Raw genomic sequence first — 21663 nt, 5'->3', positions numbered from 1 at the left:
AGGCTCTGTCTACTAAGCCGCTGGTCTCTGACGGTGGAGAGCCTTTGAGTGTCCAGCTCTGTGGGATGTTGCCCTAACTAGGCACTGTCATTCACCTGGAGGAGTGCTCAGTGAGTGGGCTTTGGATCCAATAGCACTGGAGCCAGAAGGAGCCTCCACAGCCCTTGGGGCAGCCTTCTCTTATTGCTGATGGAGAATCTGAAGCCCCAAGCACAGTGTCTTGCTGATGGTGACACAGAGACTCAGTGAAGGGTCAGATCCCGAATCAGCTCCTTGATTGCATTCAGTGTCTTTTCCCTCTGCGGTGTGGGACTGGAAGATCCATGGAAATGGTTTCCACCACCCAGTCTGGGAGGCAAGCAGAAGCCAGGAATCAACCACTCCATCCATTTCCTGTGACTTCTCTGGGGAGGAGTTTATCTCTTTTCTTTCCTGATTGATGCTTAGAAATGAAATGAAATCCAATAAAAGCCTATATTACCACCTTAAGGAAAACCATGTTTCCATTCATTCCTTTAATCATTCATTCAACTAATATTGACTGAGTGTCTGTTGTGTGCCAGACATTGAGGACATGGTGATCAATCCAAGAGAGCTCCTGTCCTCCAGGGTTTTCCAATATGGTGAATGAATAGCTAAGTAAACAAGGCGTTATGGTCCACTCACCATGGTCAAGAAATGCCACAGCGGTGTGTGCAGAGCTGTGAAGCACACATGGTCTCGTGGAGGCACAGAACAGGGGCCCCTACTCCAGGCTGTGTTAGAGCTATGGGTCTTAGGGAAAGCCCCTTTCTTTTGGAGATAAGCTTCTTGATCTCCAAACTGGACCAAATGGTCTCTGTGAAGTTTGTTTGTTTTTCTGTTCTAACATCTTGAATAAGGTGTGATGGGAAAGAAGAGGATGGGAAAGAAGTACAGGAAATATCTCAGGCTTCCATAAGTTTAAAGCCTAATTAGGAAAAGAACCCAATACTTATAGAATAAGTAGGAAAAAAAAAACCCAAAGCCTCATTCTGTAGTTCAAAGCTATGTTATTTGATATGTACAATAGATACTAAGAAAATTCAGAAAGTGGGGAAAGTAGAATGAGTTGGAGTTGGCAGAAAGAGCCGTGTGGGAGAGATGGACATTCACTTGGGTTTGAAATAGAACATAAAACTTGCATAGATGAAGGGCTGATGGGGGAGGATATCTAGACATGAAGAGTGAGCAGAGGAGATTAGCAAAGCCTGCGAAAAGGAGTGAGCAGGGCAGGTTGGGCATGAGCCAGAAGGTGAAATGATTTGTAATAGCTCCTAACCTAATGACTGCCCAGCCACTTTGCAAAATCCCCATGTAGACAGGGTGAGTACGTGTTCCTGTTCACCCTGGACAGTCCTGGTTCACATTTCTGTTGGCCTACTGTAATTATTTTCTTTATAAACTATTTATTATAATTTAAAATTTATTCAAAATAAATAATTTATAAATGAATAAATAATTTATAAATAGATAAAATAATAAAATAATTACATTAGGCCAACAAAAAATAAATAAAAATGTATAAATAAATAATTACAGTAGGCCAACAGGCATGTGAACATACCAGAGTCTTGCTCTGTTACCCAGAGTGGAGTGCAGTGGCCAATTATGGATCACTCTAGCCTCCAACTTGTGAGCTTAAGCGATCCTCTTGCCTCAGTCTCCTGAGTAGTTGGGGCTGCAGTCACAAGTCACCATGCACGGCTAATTAAATAATTTTTTTTTGTAGACACAGGGCCTCACTATGTCGCCCAGGCTGGCCTGGAACTCCTGGCCTCAAGCAATCCTCCTGCCTTGGCCTCCCATAGGGTTGGGATTAGAGGCGTGAGCCAGTATACCTGGTCCTTTTTGTAATTTTTAACAGAGTCCCCTTTGAACACTTTTCAACATGTTTATATTTAAAAATGATTAATATGATTGAAAATGATTAATGAAATATGAATCAATACATGATTAGTGAAAAATGATTTCTGACGAATTCTGAATGTTCATCTTGACCTTGCCTGTTTCTCTTAGAGTACATTCTTGAAGTCACTGCTTTTCCTTTCTGTGCTTTTCCTTACCTGTCTGTAAAATGGGGGGAATGCTTGGTGCTTTCCCTTCTTCCTGGGAACATATGGAGCCAAAAGACATCTTCAACCTCATTCTTTCCTTGCTAAATTTAACAATCTGCCCTTAGCTACAGAGAACTAAAAACTCTCTGATCTTTGCCCTAGCTAAGTGTGTGTATTCTCTCCCTTCCCAAGTGAATTTCCAGGTTCTCAGAGAGTCCTCTTTGTCTAAAAGGGTTGGAGCACTGAGTTGGATGACTTGGAAAGTATTTAAAAATTATTTGGACAGAGCCATCATGAAAATACCAGGTGGCCATTGGGAAGTGAGGGGGTGGATTCTATCCAGTGGTGCCACCATTTATCATGTTCAATTGGGTGGGCCAACTAGCATTCTGGAGCAGAGAATAAAGGACTGTACGTTGTGGGACTTGGTTTTGCTCTCCCAGCTGGTAATCTCAGCTGGGACAGGCCTGGGCTCCAGCTCATGTAATCACTCCTCAGGCTCCTGTCCAGCCAGCAGGGAAGATTCTAGTTGCTGGCACTGTCGATCCAACACCTATTTATGAGTACTAAATTTGCAAAAATAATATATGAAAATGAGGTTGTGTGTCATTTCAGCATGTGTTCTATATAATGAAATAAGATGGTGATATCAAATTACTGGCTAATTTAATTGCCTAGAAAAATTAATTTCTAAAAATGCCAAATAATTTTCAAATCAGAAAGATTAGGGAAGCAGCATCTATTTTTGATTTTCAGTTGGGGAGAAAGCTATACAGAGATTTTACTTTTTATCCTTTAAAATCTATAAACATTACTTTGTCCAGGTCCAGGGTATCAGCCCATGAAAAAGGAGGAGAAGAAAACATTTTATCTTCATTTTATTTTGAACTGTACTTATTTTTAAAATTCTGCTTCCTTTTTTTTTTTTTTTTTTTTATCAATTTGTGTTAAAACTGTAGAGGATTTGCCTCATTGGTTAACAGCTTTACTGGCCTGTGAATTATGCATTTATGGTACAATTTGAAGTACCAAGGGATGAAAAGATGGTCTAAAGTTTGCCCAAACGTCAAGATCATGGTTCCATGACTGAGGCAGAACAACTGGGAGAAACCTTGGACCCTCGGTCAGTGGCTTAACAGACTTTAACCCATTCCTCCTTGAAGGAGACCCAATCCTTTTGTTTTTAGTCAGGCTCCAGTAAATCTTACCCCTGTGCAACCACACTTACGTGCGGCAGTGGTTCCCTTTGTCACCTCTTTGATGCAACTAGATGAGATTCTCAAGGCAGTGGCCAGTGGCGGCCTGGGTATCTGCCTCAGCAGCCGGGAACTTTCAGGAGCCTGGAAGCATTTAGATTCTGGGGACCTCTGCATTGCAGATGCATTCTTCAAGCAAAGATTCCACTTGTGCTTTCCAGCCTTTTACCGGAATTGAGAGACAAGTCCAATTTCATTGTACATTTCCATTACTTTTTTAAAAAGTGTGTAAATCTAATACGAAGTAGGCATCAGGAATGGCAGCCATCTTGTTTTAGGAAAATACGGAATTTGAGAGCCTGCTGCAAGAGCTTAAAAGAAGAGAGGTCTTGGCAAAAGTAATGTAATCTAGCAAACATTCTGTTATTCATCAGTGAGTGATCAAAGGAGGAAACAGCTCAGTGGGGCACCTCGTTTCAGATGCTCTGCTTAAGGGGGCCATGGTTTATCGAAGCTGGTCTTTGGATGATGATCATTTATATGGTTCTAGACTGAGACTGACAATCTCTGCCAGTGTTGTCTTCCTCAAGTAGAATCCCAGATCTTCTTGGCCTCGTGCTTGCTGGTACAGTTTTCATTTCTAAAGGTGATGAGGTTAATATTGCTAGAAATAATGATTTAGCCCTTACCTGATTTAAAACATTTCACCAAAACTGTCATCCTGTGTGGTACTGATGAATGCCCGCAGGTCAGCTCGAGGCAAAACTGTGAAGTGGGCCAAGTTTATTTTCGACTTTCCTGACTGCCTCCCCAAGTGGTCACCTTCCATTCTTTTCAGGCCACCTGTCTCTCCTTCTTTTCCCTCACTCCCATGAGTTCCCTCCCTCAACTTTCAATACTATTTTTCTCATGTCCTTACTTTGTTTTTTTTCCTGATAACGAAGGAATTATTTGGAAACCTCATTCATACTAAGGTACTAGTGTCTTCTTATATTGCCCTTCTTAGGGACACTTGCATTTTAAAAGGAGCTCATGGAGAGGACCACGTTCAAATGTGGAAGGGATTTTTGGGGCAACTTTTGAGCATTGGTAGAAAGGATGTTTTGTCAGGGCGCACCTCTTGTAAACTTTTTATCTAGCCCAATTAGTAGTTAATGAATTGTTAATCTTTGAGTGGTTTGATTTTTTGCAAACCAAAAGAGGACCTATGTTAAATATAACAAAATTTTTAAAAAATGATCAAACTTCCAATGTGATTATGGGGGTCCTCTTAGCAACCATTCGCTGAAAAGGGGAAGACAGCAGGATGTAGTAGTTACAGAACGTGCTGGAGTCAGATTGCCTGGCTCAAATTGTAGCTCCACTTGTTTCTAGCTGTGTAACCTTGGGCAAGTTACCTGACCTCTCTGCACCTCAGTTTTCTCATCTGTAAAATAGAAACAATAATGGTTATGAACCTCATGGGGTGGTTATGAGGATTAAACAAGTTAATGTGTAGATAGTATTTGAGAAGTGCTTGGCATATGGTAGGCATTTAATAAATGGTATTGATGATGATGGTGGTGATGATGCTGACTGCAAACATTTGAATAGTAGAAGAGTATATCTGTGCAAGACCTGTTATTTTTTCAGCCCACGATTTTTGGCATGTATTTGGATTCCTGGATGACTCACATGCAGTAACACACAGCCGCCTAGGGGTCTGCAACCATAGTTAGAGTTTGGATTAAAGCCACACCCTTGCTGGCCTCATTTTGCAGAGATAAGGAAAAGCTGAGGCAGCCAGCATCAATGTAGGATTAGACTTTGGAGCTCCCAGAGTTCCCCAACCTGGGAGTTCTGAGAGATATATTCATCTCTCAGTTAAGGCTCCATTTATTTCCCTTGTGTTCAGGGGCTCAAGGAGGGAACCACTGTTTCCTTTACTTTATGAGTCATGGTTCTGTTCTGTCATTTTGGGAAGGGCCTCAGGCCCCTCAACAGTGTCACCACTGTGCAATTATCTTGAGTGAAGGCACACAGCAAAGTGCATTTCCTTTTTAATGTAGTTATAAATGTCGCGTCACTTGGAGATTTAGAAATCCGATCAGGAATTCCATTTCCTAGTCAAATAGGGTATAATTAGAGTGGGACTCTGGGCCCATCCCTCACCAGGCACTGTAACTGGGGAAGAGGAAGCAAGGAGCGATTCTGCTTCCTTTGGATCCGAGGGGCATCTGGAAAAGGAGAGGCATCATCTAAGCTCAAAGCCATAGAGCTGGTTTGCTTCCCCAGAGCAATGAGGCCTGCTCTCCAGAGAAATAACAAGTTACAGTTTTCATTCATCCACAGAGCCCTTGCGCTGGGGTGGAGGTATGCGGCAGGAAAGACAGAGCACCTTGTCATTTTTGGTTTCTTCAAGACAGGCCAAGGAACAACCAAGTCATTTAGAAACTTGTTCCTTAGGATTAGCCCCTGATGAGATCCTATGTCCAATGTACAGGAGGCCTATAGGATAACTCTATGAAGGAATGAATGAATGAATGCTTGGCCACCTAAGCCTTTTGGAGGAATCTTCTGGCAATGTGCATGGCCTTAGGACACATTTATTATGCATCTTCCATGTATCAAACCCTGATCCAGGGATAAAGTTGTGTGTCATTGTCTTCTGCTCTGCAGCTGGGGAAACAGACAAGGAACCGAAAATGACAAAAGAGAAGGTCAGTGTTTATCAAGGTCTGCACTGAATTTGTAAGAAGGGCTTCTATTTCTGCCTGGGTAAAAAGTAGAATCCTGGGTAATTTTCCAGAGTGGTTGATGCCAGACTGGATGAAGATGAAAAAGGGTTACCTGGGCAGGGAAGAAGGGAACAGCAGCCCAGGGAAAGGAACATACTCTCCTTGTGCATGTGCAAGAAAGAAGGGGAGTGTGTCATGTTGCAACACTTCCAATAGGGTGCACTCAGGGGTATGCAGAACACTGAGGCTGCAGAGGGTGGCAGGGACCAGACCATCAAGGGACTCCTAGGCCAAGCAAAGGTGTATGGATGCTGGTCTGAATGCAGTTGTGTTGGATGTGAGTGGTCAAGAACTGAAAGTCTGTACATGGAGATGTGATCTGATTGAACTTCCCTATGACTAGGGCTACAGCATGGGTGTATTAGTCTGTTCTCACACTGCTAATAAAGATATGCCCAAGACTGAGTAATTTGTAAAGGAAAAAGGTTTAATTGACTCACCATTACACATGGCTAGGGAGGCCTCACAATCATGGTGGAAGATGAAGGAGGAGCAAAGTCACATCTTACATGGCAGCAGGCAAGAGAGCATGTGTGTGGGAACTCAACTTTACAAAACCATCAGATATTCACTATCATAAGAACAGCATGGGAAAAACCCACCCCCATGACTGGATTACCTCCTACCAGGTCCCTTCCATGACACATGAGGATTATGGGAGCTACAATTCAAGATGAGATTTGGGTGGAGACACAGCTAAACCATATCAGTGGGTCATGGATTGAGCATGGAGGAGACAGCCTGGAGGCAGGACAAACAAGTAGGGGACCATCGTCAGTAATCCAGGCAAGAAGAACTGTGTGAGGACTCAGTGAATCCGATCACATTATTGTAATAGGGATGTTTGTTAAATAAGTAGAATTTAGCTGTGCTAGTCACAAAAAAAGTAACCCTGTGAGATGATAGACTAGCTAATCCTCTCTACTACAGTAAAAATTTTACCATCTCTGTGTGTCCCATAGTATGTTGTAAGCCTCAAATGGATGGAATAACATTTATTGAAAAACAAAAAGAAATGATGGAGACCTGAACAAAGACACTAGCAGCAGGGGTTGAGACTAGGGAAGGAGTTCAAAAGAGATTTTGAAGTTGAATCAGTAGGATTTGACTGGATATGAAAAGGAGGCAGAGGGACTTGTCTGGGCTGCTGTCTAGGTTTCTCCTGTGATGCACAGGTGGTCAAAGAGGGTGTTGTCATTTAGTGAGGATAGTTTAGGAGCAGGAGCTGGTTTGGGTAATGGAGATAAGGTGCATGGAGGGAAGAGAAGGATAAACGTGATGCCATCTCTGCAGAGTCCAGAAGAATACATCTTTACCATTAGTGACAATTGCCTCTCACCTGCCATCCCAGATGACGGCTGGGAAAACTGGGAGGTCTGTGGTACTTCTCCATTTTCTTTTCAGTCACTTCACTCTCAGCAAGCATATCTAGGTCTGGGGTAAGACACCATGCTAGGCATTAGAGATACAGTTATGAAGAAGGTACAGGTCTTGCTCCCATGGTGTTTGCATGGTGGTCTCTTTCCCGTGCACACTCCTTGGCCTGCTCATCTGTGTGCACAGTCCCATGCCCCACTCCCAAAGTGATTTTCTTCTTAGTTATTGCCTCATTCCACATACAGTGATTGATGAGAAAGGCATAGAAGATTTGGCTGTTCTAAGTGAGTTTAGAGCTTTAACAGGAGATTCTAGAAATTGAAGAACTCATTATCAGAAATGATTACTTCTGACAGTGGCATTTCCCCATCACACCAGGCAGTGAGAGAAGTGGCTGTAGTCTGGGATAACTTCCTGTTGCTCTGACAGGCAGACTGCCTAGGTGGTAGCTACTCTGCCATCTTGGAGAGTCCTTCCAGTTCCAACCCCTTGCTCATTCTGAAACCAGACTTCAGCATTCTCTATTAATAGTAAAAGGCTCTCCCACCTTTGGAATGAAAGAAAGACCATTTCAGTAGGTTTAGGAGTCCTGAGTGCTTCTAAACTTCCCCAAATATAAACTCTCTCTCCCCTGATCAATTTAGCCACCCTCCAGCAGCAGTAAAAATTTAACAGAGCTGGAATCAGAACCACCTTCCCTCCAACTCTGCATTTTCTTTTCATAATTTCAGTGACAGACCTATTATTCAGGTGCCTTCAAAGGATTGCATCATCAGAAACAAATTCCACAGGTTCTCATTGTACCCCCGAAACCAAACAGACCAAGCAGAAGAGGCCTACAGATAAAGAGGAAGAAGGAAATAGTTGGTTCTATGTGAATGATGCCATTCCTCCCATGTATTGGTACTTGGGACAAGAGACACCCTCAGTATTGAGTGAACCTAGGGAGGCTCTTTTTACTTCCCTAACCAGGTGATACAAGATGCTTCATTCAGGCCAAGAGCCAGAGGAAAAAAATAGAAAAAATGCAGACGAAGGAGGCATCTTTGCCTGGGTTCCCTTAGCCCAGCTACCCACAGAGTTGCAGAGGGGAAGAAATGTTAGAAATTTTCTGGTCTGAACTATAGTACTACATAAATATAGAATGGGGGAGATATAGCTTAATAGAAACTCATGTGAAATAAAATACAGGTATTGAGTTCAGCTTGGGAGATATAGCAGAAGAATACTGAAAAATTGGGGGAGCAGCTGGAATCATGCAGGCTATGAAGTCAGGTGACAGGAACCGTAGCTCTGCTCACAAGGCCTGAAGAAGCTTGGAACATAGGAGTCTGGGGTGGGAAGCCGGGGGAGGAGGGGGCCACAGAACAATCTTTTCATGCTTGAATAATTGTCCCATGGAATAAGAGCAGGCATCAAACCCTTTGGCTTTAAAATCTACTCCATTGCTTTGTTTTACTTTTGAGAAATCCAAAGCCTAGAGGGTTAAACAACTTTGTCAAGAGCAGGCCTGAACACTGGTGTCCTGTCCTACCAGAGGCCACTTATCAGATACCACTGACTCCATACCTGGGTATACGACTGCATGTAATAATTAAATCACCATATGTGTGACTAAATAATAATTAATAATTATAATAAATAAATAAATAATAAATAATAAATAATAAAAATAAATAAAAATAATTTAAACACCATATATACATATATACTTATATACACAATATAATATATATACACAATATAATTGTTATTACATACATATAATCATGTGTATATATAATTATACATAATATAATTTATAGACTGTATTTAATATTGTAATATAATATTCAATATATAAATCATATATATATTCTATAATATTATATACTATATGATTTTCAAATATATATGTATTTGAACGCCTACCATGTAGAAAGCCCTGTGCTAGATGCCAAAGGGATTTCAAACCGTATACATTGACCTCTGCCTGCAAAAACGTCTAGTCTCATCAGGGGAGTGAAGACTGAGGCCCACGAGGGATGAGCTGCCTCCACCAGGCAAGACAATGGCCGTCTAAAGGGAGATGTAGGTAAGAAATGCTCTTACGAGTGCAGAGATGAGGGAGATCACTTTGGTGGAATGCTAGGTTATAAAGAGATGTTTATAAACTTTAGGATATGAGTTCATTCTAGCTTGCTATCATCTACGTCTTTTCCTTCCGTTAGCTCGTAGCTCCTTCCAGAGCTGGAACCCTGCCCTTTGCTTTTTCTCTTATCTCCATAGAGTACCAAATACGAGCCATACACAAGTGCTTAGCATAACTTAAATAGAAAACTATAAGGAGTTGACTTTTTAAAATAGAGATTTCCTCTTTCATAAAGCTCATCTGTTCAGATAAGAGCCCATTTCCGGGGATGGTTGGAGACCAAGAGTCTGGGACACAACTGGGACCCTGTTCTCACCTAGGTTTTCTCCCTCTGGCTGAAAGCTGACAGACATTTGTGAGGCCTCAAGCTATCAGGGCAGTCTTGGGGATTATCGGGTATCTTATTCGGCTCTATGTATTTCCAGCAAAAAATGGGAGGGAGGAAAAGGATGTTCCAAATCAAAATAAGCCCGTCTGATAGTGTTTTGGTGTTCCAGCTGAGAATTATACTGGAAAGAACTATATTTTTCTGGGGTTGTCAAGGCTCCCCAGCTAACCTCCACAGTTGCTGTTTTAAGGGATGAGGAGTTTTACCTCACCCATGAGGAAGGTCCCTGTAACTGAAGCAGTCACCATGTTTTCTGAGGGTAAACCAGGTACAAGATTCTGTGCTAGCAGGGTGATATAGAGGAAAGGACATAGAACTAGGAGGCAGGAACCCTCAGGTTTTAAACATTTATTTAAACAATTTTTTTTTGGAGAGACAGGGCTAGCTCTGTTGTCCAGGCTGGAGTGCAGTGGCATGATCATAACTCACTGCAGCCTCAAACTCCTGGGCTCAAGGGATTCTCCTATCTCAGCCTCTGAAGTAGCTGGAACTACAGGTATGCATCAGCATGCCGGGCTAAATATTTTTCTTGTATTTTTTTTTTTTTGTAGAGACAAGGGTCTTGCTATGTTGCCCAGGCTGGTCTCGAACTCTTGGCCTCAAGTGATCCTCCCACCTTGGCCTCCCAAAACACGGAGATTATAAGCATGAGCCATCCCGCCTGGCCTTGTTTTAAATAAGATGTTTCAACTAGGTGACCTGTGAAGTTTCTTCTAGTTTAACAATTTTGTTCCATAGGAGAAACAAGTATTTATTCACTCAATTCAGACCCTGCAGAGTTGCGACAACGTGCTCAGCCTTGAAGGGAGAAGAGCCCTGGGAACTTCCTCATTAGGGAAAGCTCTAGTTTTCACGGAGAGAAATCCTGAGCTCCAGGAGGTTACCACTGCACTGAGGTAGACCATGCACCACGTACTCATCAGTGACAGGTCCTATAGTTCATTCCATGCAAAAATCTGCAAAGAGGTCTGCGAACAGCAGAAGAGCATGGAAAATGCTCATTAAGCTCTATGGTGCCCAGGAGGGAGCAGGCCCTAGGTGGGGAGGTGGGCGAGCCCACAGGAGCGAAGGGTGTTCCGGTTTTCACAGCTGCTCTGCACCTTGGCCACCCCAAACTCCTCACTTTACTGTCAAGAAAAGGAGATACGTGCAGAATCTCCAATTTAGGCTGAAGTCTAGTTAGACAAGACTTTCAGTTTTCGTTGCCAGAATGACTTTGCCATATATGTCACTCTAAAGCCGCCTGAGGAGGGGGCTGGAGTTAGACTCTGCCCCGGTGACCTAAGATAGCAGTTAATCTCCATGGAGCCTCTCCATAAGGGGGATAGGCCCCACGGGGACGTTGCGTCCATTTACTAATGACTGTAAAAGGCTGTGAAAATCCCAAGTACTGGAGGAATGCTGCTCACAGCAAAGGGAGAAGGAAAACAATGTAGTTCCAGGACATTGCAGCCTGAAGACTTTCTCTTTGCTGGGAGGAGCAATGTGGACACTCTAAGTACCCTAAATACACTGACTTGATCACTGTGCGTTATATACATCTGACAGAATTGCACATGTATTCCATACATTTGTACCAATAAAAAAAAAAAAAACTTAAAGAACACAGGTTGCTGGAGGTAGATTTAAAATGTCTAGTTTTCCAACAGGAAGGCATGCGAGAACCATTACATGTTCCCAGATGGGGCTTGTGGTTCCCTCTGCGTGTTTCTGGTGCCCTCTATGCTCACCTCTGTCTAGGGACTCAGTACATCATCCTCTTACAATTTTCCTCCAGTGTTTATCTTCACTGGACAGGGAGTTCCCTGAGGACAGGAACCAGGCTTTCTATTTCCAGCCTCTAGCACAGTGCTTCAGGTAACAGATACTCAAGTAAATGTTTGTTGACTGAAGAAGTGATCCACAGCATGGACTAAAATGGATGAGAACCCTGGGCCATCTTAGGAATGGGAATGGTTCCCTTCGAATATCCACACTGCATTTCCACATGTTTATCAGGGTGTCATAAATAATGATTTGGTGAGAGCAGGAGGTTTTATAAAGCAGGGGAGGAGGAGGAGAAGCACTTGTAGGGGCAGATGTGGGTCTGGGTTGGGCTCTCTGATGCAGCCAGTGGTCCAGGACCGCTGAGGAACCCTTCTAGTCAGTCTGCGTGTCTTTCACACCCCTCCGTGGCTTAGGGCACAGACTAGGGGCTCAGACGGAGGAGGAGTCATGGTTCCCATTGCCCCTTCTTTTCTGGACTCCTTTGCTACTCTGTGGTACTATCATTCCATTCCCCAAAAAGAGTCAGATGGGAAAGATGAGCAGAAAGGAGGGGAAGCACAGCTGGGCACAGTGGCTCACGCCTGTAATCCCAGCGCTTTGGGAGGCTGAGGCGGGAGGATGACTTGAGGCCAGGAGTTTGAGACCAGCCTGGGCAACATGGCAAAACCCTGTCTCTACTAAAAATACAAAAATTAGCCGGGTGTGGTGGCAGGCGCCTGCAATCCCAGCTACTCAGGAGGCTGAGGCAGGAGAATCACTTGAACCCGGGAGGCAGAGGTTGGAGTGAGTCCAACATTGCTCCACTGTGCTACAGCCTGGGCAACAGAGCGAGACCCTGTCTCAAAAAAAAAAAAAAGAAAAGAAAAGAAAAAAAAGGTTGGGGAGCAGCAATTGCTTTGGGGTTTGGGGGTGGGGAGGCCCCAGGGACTGCAGAGGAACGGCTACTACTGCTGCCATTAGTTGCCTTCCACTCTCCACACCCATGAGGTGTGATGTCATACTCCATCAACGAACCTTGGAAATAATGCACGAAAATATGTTTTAGACATAGAGTGCCCTATCAATAAAAAGGATCCTTATAATTGTTATTAAATCTTGCCAGAGTGAAATATTTCCTCTAGGATGAAGTTGTTTGGCACATGGGAAAAATAATCCCTGCCGTCAGCCTTGCAAATAGCTAGCAAACATTTACTAGTCTACCGTGTTTTGGGGGGAGGGGGAGGCACTGGTGGCTGGGGGTCTCTCTCTGTATATACATATTCCACATGCCTTCCCTCAAGAGGCACATGGAAAATGTAATGAATGAAATCATTCTTGCATTCACCTGGTTTAAATCATTACTTGCCAGTTCAAGTGGGCGGGTTGCCTATTTCAAGATCTTTGAGGAATCAAGCAGAAATCAAAGTTTTCATTTCAGATGGCCACTAAAAAGATGAATGCTCCAAGCCTTGGTTTCCCTTCTTTTTTTTCTTTTTGTAAAATGAGGATGGAAAGAAATAATCACAGAGGTTCCTTTCTATCTCTGGTAATTGATGAACCTCTATGGCTAATAATGTTACATATCTCTGGGATGTGGCAGGAAATAACTAAGACTAAGTGTGAACAATTCAGAGATCCTGAAAGAAAAGCGTCAAAGGAACAAGTCTCCTGCATGGGGTCTGCCCTGAGTTACAGCCTTGACTCTTCCACTTGCTAACTGGGGGGACATCGGCAAGTCACGTAAACTCCCTGTCCTTGGTTTTTGCATCAGTAAAATGTGCAGCTAGTAATTCCTACCTCAGAAGACTACTGTGAGGCTCAGAAGAGGTATACGAAAAACTTCCGTGTAAAATATTCTTCAAACATAAGTCATGGCAACCCTGGTTCTGCCACTAGCTTTAGTAGAATGTAGGGGCTGCCCAGATCTTTTTTCCCCTAAGGTCTCTTCCAGTTCTAATAGTCTATTCTTTCATCATGATATTTCCAAGTGTTTTTGTGAAATACCCTATTGGCTTGCTATATGTTTATAATCAACAAGTGTATAATATATTGGAAGGGGCTTAGATATCATTTGCTCCAGCCTACTAAGTTATGCAAAAATTATCTTTATGGCATCCTTGACAATGGGTTCTTTATCATGATGGAGAAATCATGCCTAACAAGGCAATCTATTTTGATTTTGAGCAGCATCATACTTTCACAGGTTTTTCTCAAATTGAGCCAGATCTGCTCCCTGGTAAATCCTACCTACTGCCCCTCATTTCTGTTCTCTGGAACTGTGAACACTCCAAGCAATCAGTAGTCAGTTTTATCTCAAACTCCTCTATTTGTTAATTATTCTTTCCCTGATTCACAGATACGGAGAAAGAACCAAAGTTAAGTGATTGGTTTCTGGTCATAGAGAGGGACACATTAGAGTATGACGGGAACTTGGAGCTCTAGGGGTTTGAGGTTGTTTCTTAACCCTCCTCAGCCACACAGAAATAGTTTTTGAACTTCTGCAGAGAAGCCCCTGTTCCATTTTGCCAATAAACCACAATTCGTTGCTTTGTTTTGGAGTCTTCTGTTTAGCCAAATGTTTTCATTACATTAATTGTAAAAGGTTTTTCGGGCTGACCCAGACTGACTCATTATCACACAAGTGCACACACACACATGCAACACACACACACACACACACACACACCCCCGACATGTAACCAGAGTGCTGTGTCAGGAAACTCTAGGAAAAGCTGTCATATGTTAAGTTTTTTCCATTAAGCTTCAAACAATATCAGGAAAATAGATTATATGTAAACATAGAAGAAATATCTCTAAGTTTTAAAACAATGTTCTCAACTCAAGTAAATCCAGTGATGTAAAAGAAAGGAACTAAGAAAAGAAGATCACAGAACGGAGAAGTTTGTAGAATTTGAGCTTTGTTTGGATAAGACGTGGAATATCATCCTTGGTTGCCGATTTTTTAGTTTTTGATTTTTGTCTTGAGCATGAGGTCACCACATAGAAAAATGCACAGTAGTGAAGTTTGTGTAGGACAACGGGGAAAAGAGAGAGACTGTCCCATTTCCTAACTGTCCATGGAGGGGTTCCCAGGTCTCTGGGAAGCTCAGCTGTAAGAGGAAGAAGAACAACAGTCCTTGACTCCTTGATGTGAAGGGTGAGCTTTGCACTTTGGAAGATTCTGTAGCATCCTAGAGAGAGAGCTATGTGGGCGACTTAGGAACCCCTGTCCTTCTCCCAATACCAACCATATTGTCCAAGTAATGAAATTGAGGCCCCCCAAATCACAGGGACTTGTGACCCACCATTCAGCAGCGCCAAGACTAGAATTCAGCCCTGGAGTCTTAGTCCAGGGCTCTTTTTACTGCATCCGTGAGCAGAGTATTTGACTTCCTTCCTACTGCCCGGAAGACGGAAACCCTAAAAACAGTGGTCCCTTCCATTCTTCTGAAAGCATGAAGAATTATGCCTTTCATTCAGGCACAAAGAAAATCATATCATGATTTCTGTCAATGATCATAGCTCAAAATCACAATTGTTTCAGATCTATTTCTCATATTTAGACTTAGTATCTTACATGGTTAAGGTATTTGTCTTCTATATTTGCTGTAAATGAAGGAAGAATTTTAACAGCTGTCCAACTAGAGCAAGAAAAAAAAAAAGAAAAAAAACTAGGCTTTTTTTTCAAAGTAAGAGAGGAAAAATAACATTAACACAAAGGAACATTCTTACTAAGAGTAGGTGGAGAAAGGCATCTGAAAAATAATACCTCAAGATGCATTGAAACATTTTAGGGAATTAGGGAATTCTGATCTCTTGAAAAAAAAGAAAATTAATATTAAAGACAAGCTGTGAGTTTCCATCTGGCCTTGCTGCTTTCCACTAACGCTTCCATGACGGAATTCATCTGTCCATCAACTGTCAAAAATTCTCCTGTCAGTAAATCCCACGATACCCCAGCAAGCCCACCCCGCTCAAAATATTCCATGCCACAAACTATTCCGAATTCTGAATCCTTTTTTTTCAGATCTCTGTACTATAAGACATAAAAGTTGCTGCTTTTTTTCTTCCCTTTTTCTCTTCCTTTTCCCAACATCTCTTTCACCCCCACACTCTCTAGTATGGGGGTAAAGGGAACTTGGGTTGGAAAATTTGGGGAACCCTCAGCTATTGAAGATTATGTTCCCACCAAGTCTCTTCTAAGCTTTTTCACTGGAGTCTGACAACAGACAGCCCACATCTGTTTTAAAACACTGAGTGCTTGTGAAGTGTGAACTCCCCACTGTTTAATGTAACTACATGACTATTTAATGTACACAGTGGTAGAGCCACTCAGAATGCCAAACTGTTGTGACATGCCTGAAGGACGTATATAAACATAATATACTGTGGTTTATTGTGACAAAGAACATCTATGCCACAAATAGGAAGATCTGTTTGCTTACCAGTGTAGTCCAAATGAGGAAGGAAAAACATGTACAGTACCCTCTCCCCTGCCCCATCACCCATGTCAATAGTGAAATTGATACTGGATTGATGAAACAATACATCCAGAATGGGCATTTTACAATGTCCTACTGTAATACTTTTAAGTCCAGGATTTTGAAATGAGTCATTCATTAAATTAATCTGAATATATAACGCAGAGGGAATAGAGGGGAGGTAGAAAGTCACTAGAGGGAGGGCTGCCGAGAGTTTGGCCTCTTCTAGAAACTTTGTTCCCTTGTATGGGTAGAGGGGACATTTTCAGATGGCAGAGACTTGGGGAACATGTTGGTGCTGCTTTTGGCCAACTTGGAGATTGTAACTTTCTGTACAATGTTACCCGTGGACAAACAGCCATGGCTGCTGCTTGTGTTAATAAACTAAGAGAAAAGATATCATGGCTTCGCAAATGCATTTCATTTTTAATATTTCCCCCAAAGGTGGATGCTTATATCTTCTGACATCTCATTAATCAATTGATCAGAATCTGTTCTCTTACATCTCATTGTTACAATTCTAATTAACCTTTGCTGGTTAAATACTTGCCAAAAATCAGCTCCAATTGTCATCCCGTTTCCTCTAACCCAAGCATTTCAGTAAAAGCTTTTCTTTCTATCGGTCTTCAATAGGAATTAAGTGGAGAAGAACTATACTGTGTGTGGTATCTGTTGCTTTTTAAGGGATTTTGAAATTCTAGAATAAAATCTTTAGGCATGAAACACAGATGAAGATGATACTTTTAGTGAGCCTCCAGAGTGTAGACAAGGGTATTCTTACATATATGTTTAGGAAAGTATTAACCTTTTTAAAATTCAAAGTTACCATTTCTCAGAAAATAATTACTTCCATGGAAGACAAAACATCCCAAAACAAAACAACAACAGCAACAAAACCCTCTTGTAAATGATACTGAGAGAGAGAACAGAGATCTAGTTTTAAAATAAAATTCAAACAGCTATTGTTGTTGACATTTAAGTTATACTGTTTTGGTACAGACTAACATTCAACTTCATCCAATATTTCTAGATTGAAAATACCAGTGCAAAGTCCTGGTCATTAGGAAAACTTACTCCTGCCTCTGATTATTACAATTTGGGGTTCCCGTGGTTTGGATATTGCTATATCCTGTGGCTCACATAATTTCCCTTAATAACTTAGCAGTCACTAAGGGAACAAATCTGAGAAGGCCTTTATAAAAAGCGGTACCCGCGTTCCTGTTTGCCTTAGAACTGCAGCCCACGTCCTGGAGCATTGGGGGTGCTAAAGACTTTTCTTATAATGGAAAATTTAAAAGGACAGTTTAAGGAAAGCTCAGTAGAGGAGCCAAAGATGGAGAAATTCAGCAACACAGCAGTGAGGAGCAAAACCACTTTTGCAGAGCAGGGAGAGTTTTGGTATAAGGTCTTTTGGGATCAGATTGTTGCTTTAAAAATGTGGTGAATGAGCCAGTTTTGCTTCCACATGATTTCACAGCATACTCTTCCCTACTCCTCTGCTGCCTTTAACCACACTGAACACTGCCATTCCTGAGCAACACTTCACATCGGCTCCTAATGCGGAGAAGTTTCTGGTTACACGGCTGCAGTTACTGTCTAACGTTACCACCCTTCCACAGCCGAGCGGACTTGAACAGGCTTTTATTTTAATTTCCTTTCTCCCGCCGGTCACAACTTTGGAAAGCCACGCAAGCCTCGCCACACAAACAGGGTTAGTGCCTCTTTAAGGAATATTTAAATTGCATTTCCTACTGTCAGTTAAATCTCATCAATCATGTTTTTAATTAAAAAGAAGGACATCTACATCCCACTTTCGACTCAAAGTGCATAATGAAATCGTAGATTGGGGCAGGGCTGGAGAGTTTCAGCTTTGCTGGGTGCATTCAGCAGAGATGCGGGGCAGGTCAGGAACACTGGTGCATATGCAAGTGGCAAACAAATAACACTCCTGATAGGGCCGGGTGACATGTGTCAACCCTTGTCATTGAGAAACAAGAAAGGCAATGTGCCCAGACAAAGGGTAGGGTGGAATCTCTACACACTGGCAGAACCTGACCCACGCGTAAGGGCTTTGTGTAGCAGATGCCGTTTCTCATTGTTCTGTGCCTCCCTCCCCAGTACCCCTGACAACAGCCACTGCCGCTGGCATTCCACCCTGACATCTGTTCAGCTTTATTGATGTGGCCCTGGAGGAATTCCCAGTGTAAACAGGGAATTCTCTAAGGGAACCCCATGTTGTAAAGGGATGAGCTGCATAATGCAAAGATTTAACCACTATTTAAAGGTGTGACACTTGATTGAAAGTGACTTGCTTTTTCCCCCCTTTCCAATCCCACCTCCCTCTCCACCCTTAACTGTATTTGGCACCAACTGGCTGCAGCAACACCCCCACAGCCCCCTCCATCGCTTTGTTTTCCTGATGCATAACTGTTAGGAAGAATGAAGGATGGGGGGCCTTGGGTACCACCGTCCAAAAAAGCCACTTAAAAAAAATTTCTGGGTTACAGTCAATTGAGTCTAGTTGTCGTGTTGGGATCCTGCCCGCTGCCCACCCACACTCCTGGAGAGAAACAGCTTGCAAGTCGCTTGGTCCTGTGGCTGAAGCTAATGGGGTGGGCTTTGTGCTCCTTGGTAGAAGCAACTGTGGCAGTTTGCAGTCCCTGAGCAAAGTCTGGTGGTACTAGTTCTGGCAGTGCTAGAACGTAGGGGATTTGCCTTTGGGATTTTGTGTTTTTGGCAGTGATGCCGAAGGATATTAAGAAGGATTTTTTTTAAAAAAAAGCAGACCTGATGGGATACGTGATGCATCCGTCATTGCCCCGGCAAACATACATGTGCTCTAAGGCACCTCTGAAGTGTCACACTCTCACTCAACTTCCTGGCCAATGTTCAAGTACAGGGAGTGTCGTGCGAGCTCCAGCCACGCACATTGTGTCACTTCGGTTGAGCATGCAGAGATCGGTGAATAGGGCCCTGTGCAGCAGGACCAACTCTATTAGCAGTGCACTTGACTTGTGATACGACATGGACAGGGTCTATTTTGTGAGGCCGTGGGCTGAATTTGGATTCGTGTGGTTCCAACTCTCTTCCCTTCCAAATGACTGGTGGAGAGACAAAATTTGAAAGCGGCAATGATGTCCTCCCGCACTGTTTCAGAATAAATGAGGTTGTGGGTTACCATCATAAGGGCAAAATAAAATAGAATTATCGGAGGATGAAGTCAAAAGTCATAAAGGGAAATCCGTCTTTCTAAGGGCCTGAAGTATTGCTGACCTATGTTTTCAGAGAACAGATATCAAAAGCAAGATTGGGGTGTGTGTGTGTGCGCGCGTGCGTGCAGATTGAAGTCAACAATAAGCAGCAGCCTGCTCCTTTACCTGGAGTCCTAAGATTTGCTTTTAGCTGGCCATTCTTTTCCCCTCAAAGGGAGGTGCACTTCCATTGTGTAAGGCAGTGAAGCTTTAAGAAGCCAGCACATCGCTCAGGAATGCAGCCTTTCCTTCCCATTGCCACAGATTGAATTTTCACTTAAAACAACCAAAACCCTCTAGAGAGATTTTATCTTTAAAATTAATTTATGTATTTTCTTCTGACCCAAACGATGTATGGTCATTTTAAAAAATATGGACAAATAAAATAAAATGAAAATGGCCCATTAACTTACCGCTCAGAAATAATTGGTAATTATTCCAGGTTTGTCTCTTCTCTGTCTGTCTGTATTTAAATAAAAACGTGATTATCTTATGTTTACTGTTTCGCACTTTTTTTTTTTACTAGACTATCTCTTGGTATTATTAGATGTTATTCTATAACATAATTTAAATAATTATGTAGTATTTCTTAGTATATCATAGTCAATTATCCATTTTGGGACAAATTTGTTTTCCACCATTGTATTTGTTATAAACAATGCTGCAAGGAACATCTTTTGTAGATAAAGCTTTGGGTATATCCATGGCTCTTTTTTTTTTTTTTTGACAAATTCTTAAAATAGAATTCCAAGGTCAAAGGCTGTATGCATTTTTAAGACTTTTGATCTATATCGCCATATAGCCAGAAAGATTGTACTGATTTATACTCCCACCAGCAGTGGATCAGAGTTCCTCAAATGGAAGTCTTCAGGGCATATTCCTGTGTGTCCCCATAAGGTGGAAGTCTGTGTGGTGAAGCTACAGTCCCTTTCCCATAGATGCATGGCAGCATCTCTAATTAATGTGTCCATTCTTAATGCTTTCCCATCTGTATTTCTCTGCATGCAGTGATTGAAAAATACCATCAACAGCTAAGTGCTGATAGATGGTTCAGAGTCCAGCAATGTCCTACTTTCCTTCCTGTCCACTTTAGAGTGAAAAATAAGTTAACTTTGACATTTTTAGCAGTCGCAGATTTAAAACAAACTGGAAATAGAATGCAGGCCCAGTTCTAAAAAGGACACGCGAACGCTCCCAGCGTGCCTACAAGACCTGTTGGAAGGGGGAGAAAACAAAGCAACTCACAACGTTTCCAGTGAATGCACTTCCATCAGAACGTGCTATTGATGGGCTGCCCCTTTAAGCACAGTTTGCCTTCACTGAGTTTGAATATACCTTTTGGGATTCAAAATAATTTTGCAACAGTGGATACAGACCTTCTTTATGTGTTATTGGTCTGGGAACAGCAACAGATTAAAAAAAATATTACCAGGTCAAATAACAGCTGTTATTATTAAGTTCAGCTTTTATTATCAATTTTGCCAGTAGATTCCGGCAGTGAAAAAAAAAAGTCTGCTTCTGAGCTTTTTACTAATCAGTACTCTCATTTTGCTAATATTCTAACGACTGTCAATTTACTTCAGTGCCGCCATTTGCAGAATTTTCCAATTAGCAGCAAACCTGTTCCACCTTCTCCTGTAATTACTGAGGACTCAGTTCAGATCAGCTGTGGCCAGACAGCATATGATGTAGTTGCCAAAATCTGTGCAATGTTGTTTTTAACCTTTGCATGTGCTGGCACAGTTTTAACATCTCTGTTTATAGGCAGGAGGCTTCTGCCGTAGTGGCATGTGTCAAAATATCAAAATTATTTTTAATAAACACACGACGACTATGAAAACACAAATAGGAGCATATTTGGGTTTTGGATCAATTTAATGTCTGCTCCAGATTCAGTAGCATCCCCCACTCTGCCCTTTCTTTTTTTTTTTAATCAAGAGACTTTTGATAAGGAACAATTGAGAATTGCTGAATTGTATCAATTTCAACCCATTTCCTTTCCTAGTTAAAAAAAAAAAATATTAAAGAGTCTGACAATTTAGAATGGAGGGGTCCTAACGATCATTTATCATAAACCTCTCATTTTTATAAATGAGGAAACTAAGGCTTAGAATGGAGGAAGGACTTACCTAAGGTCACACAGCTACTTACGTGCAGATCTGGGACTAGAACCCAGGTCTTCTGCCTCCAGTCCAAGGTTTGTTCCACTAAAGCATACATTTTCCCCCTTCTCCTGGTGGC

The 21663-nt window shown here is 42.2% G+C and overlaps 1 protein-coding gene across 4 annotated transcripts in view; it reads left to right on the top strand.

The window, feature by feature from the left end:
* EBF2 (early B-cell factor 2) overlaps positions 1-21663 on the top strand; it is a 206070-nt gene that overhangs the window by 92027 nt on the left and 92380 nt on the right. The window lies entirely within an intron of this gene.

The sequence above is a fragment of the Mandrillus leucophaeus genome, unplaced genomic scaffold (genome assembly GCF_000951045.1).
Source record: "Mandrillus leucophaeus isolate KB7577 unplaced genomic scaffold, Mleu.le_1.0 Scaffold256, whole genome shotgun sequence".
NCBI classification, from domain to species: domain Eukaryota; kingdom Metazoa; phylum Chordata; class Mammalia; order Primates; family Cercopithecidae; genus Mandrillus; species Mandrillus leucophaeus.
Note: the sequence above shows the minus strand (reverse complement) of the source record. Positions and strands in the feature narration are given on the sequence as shown.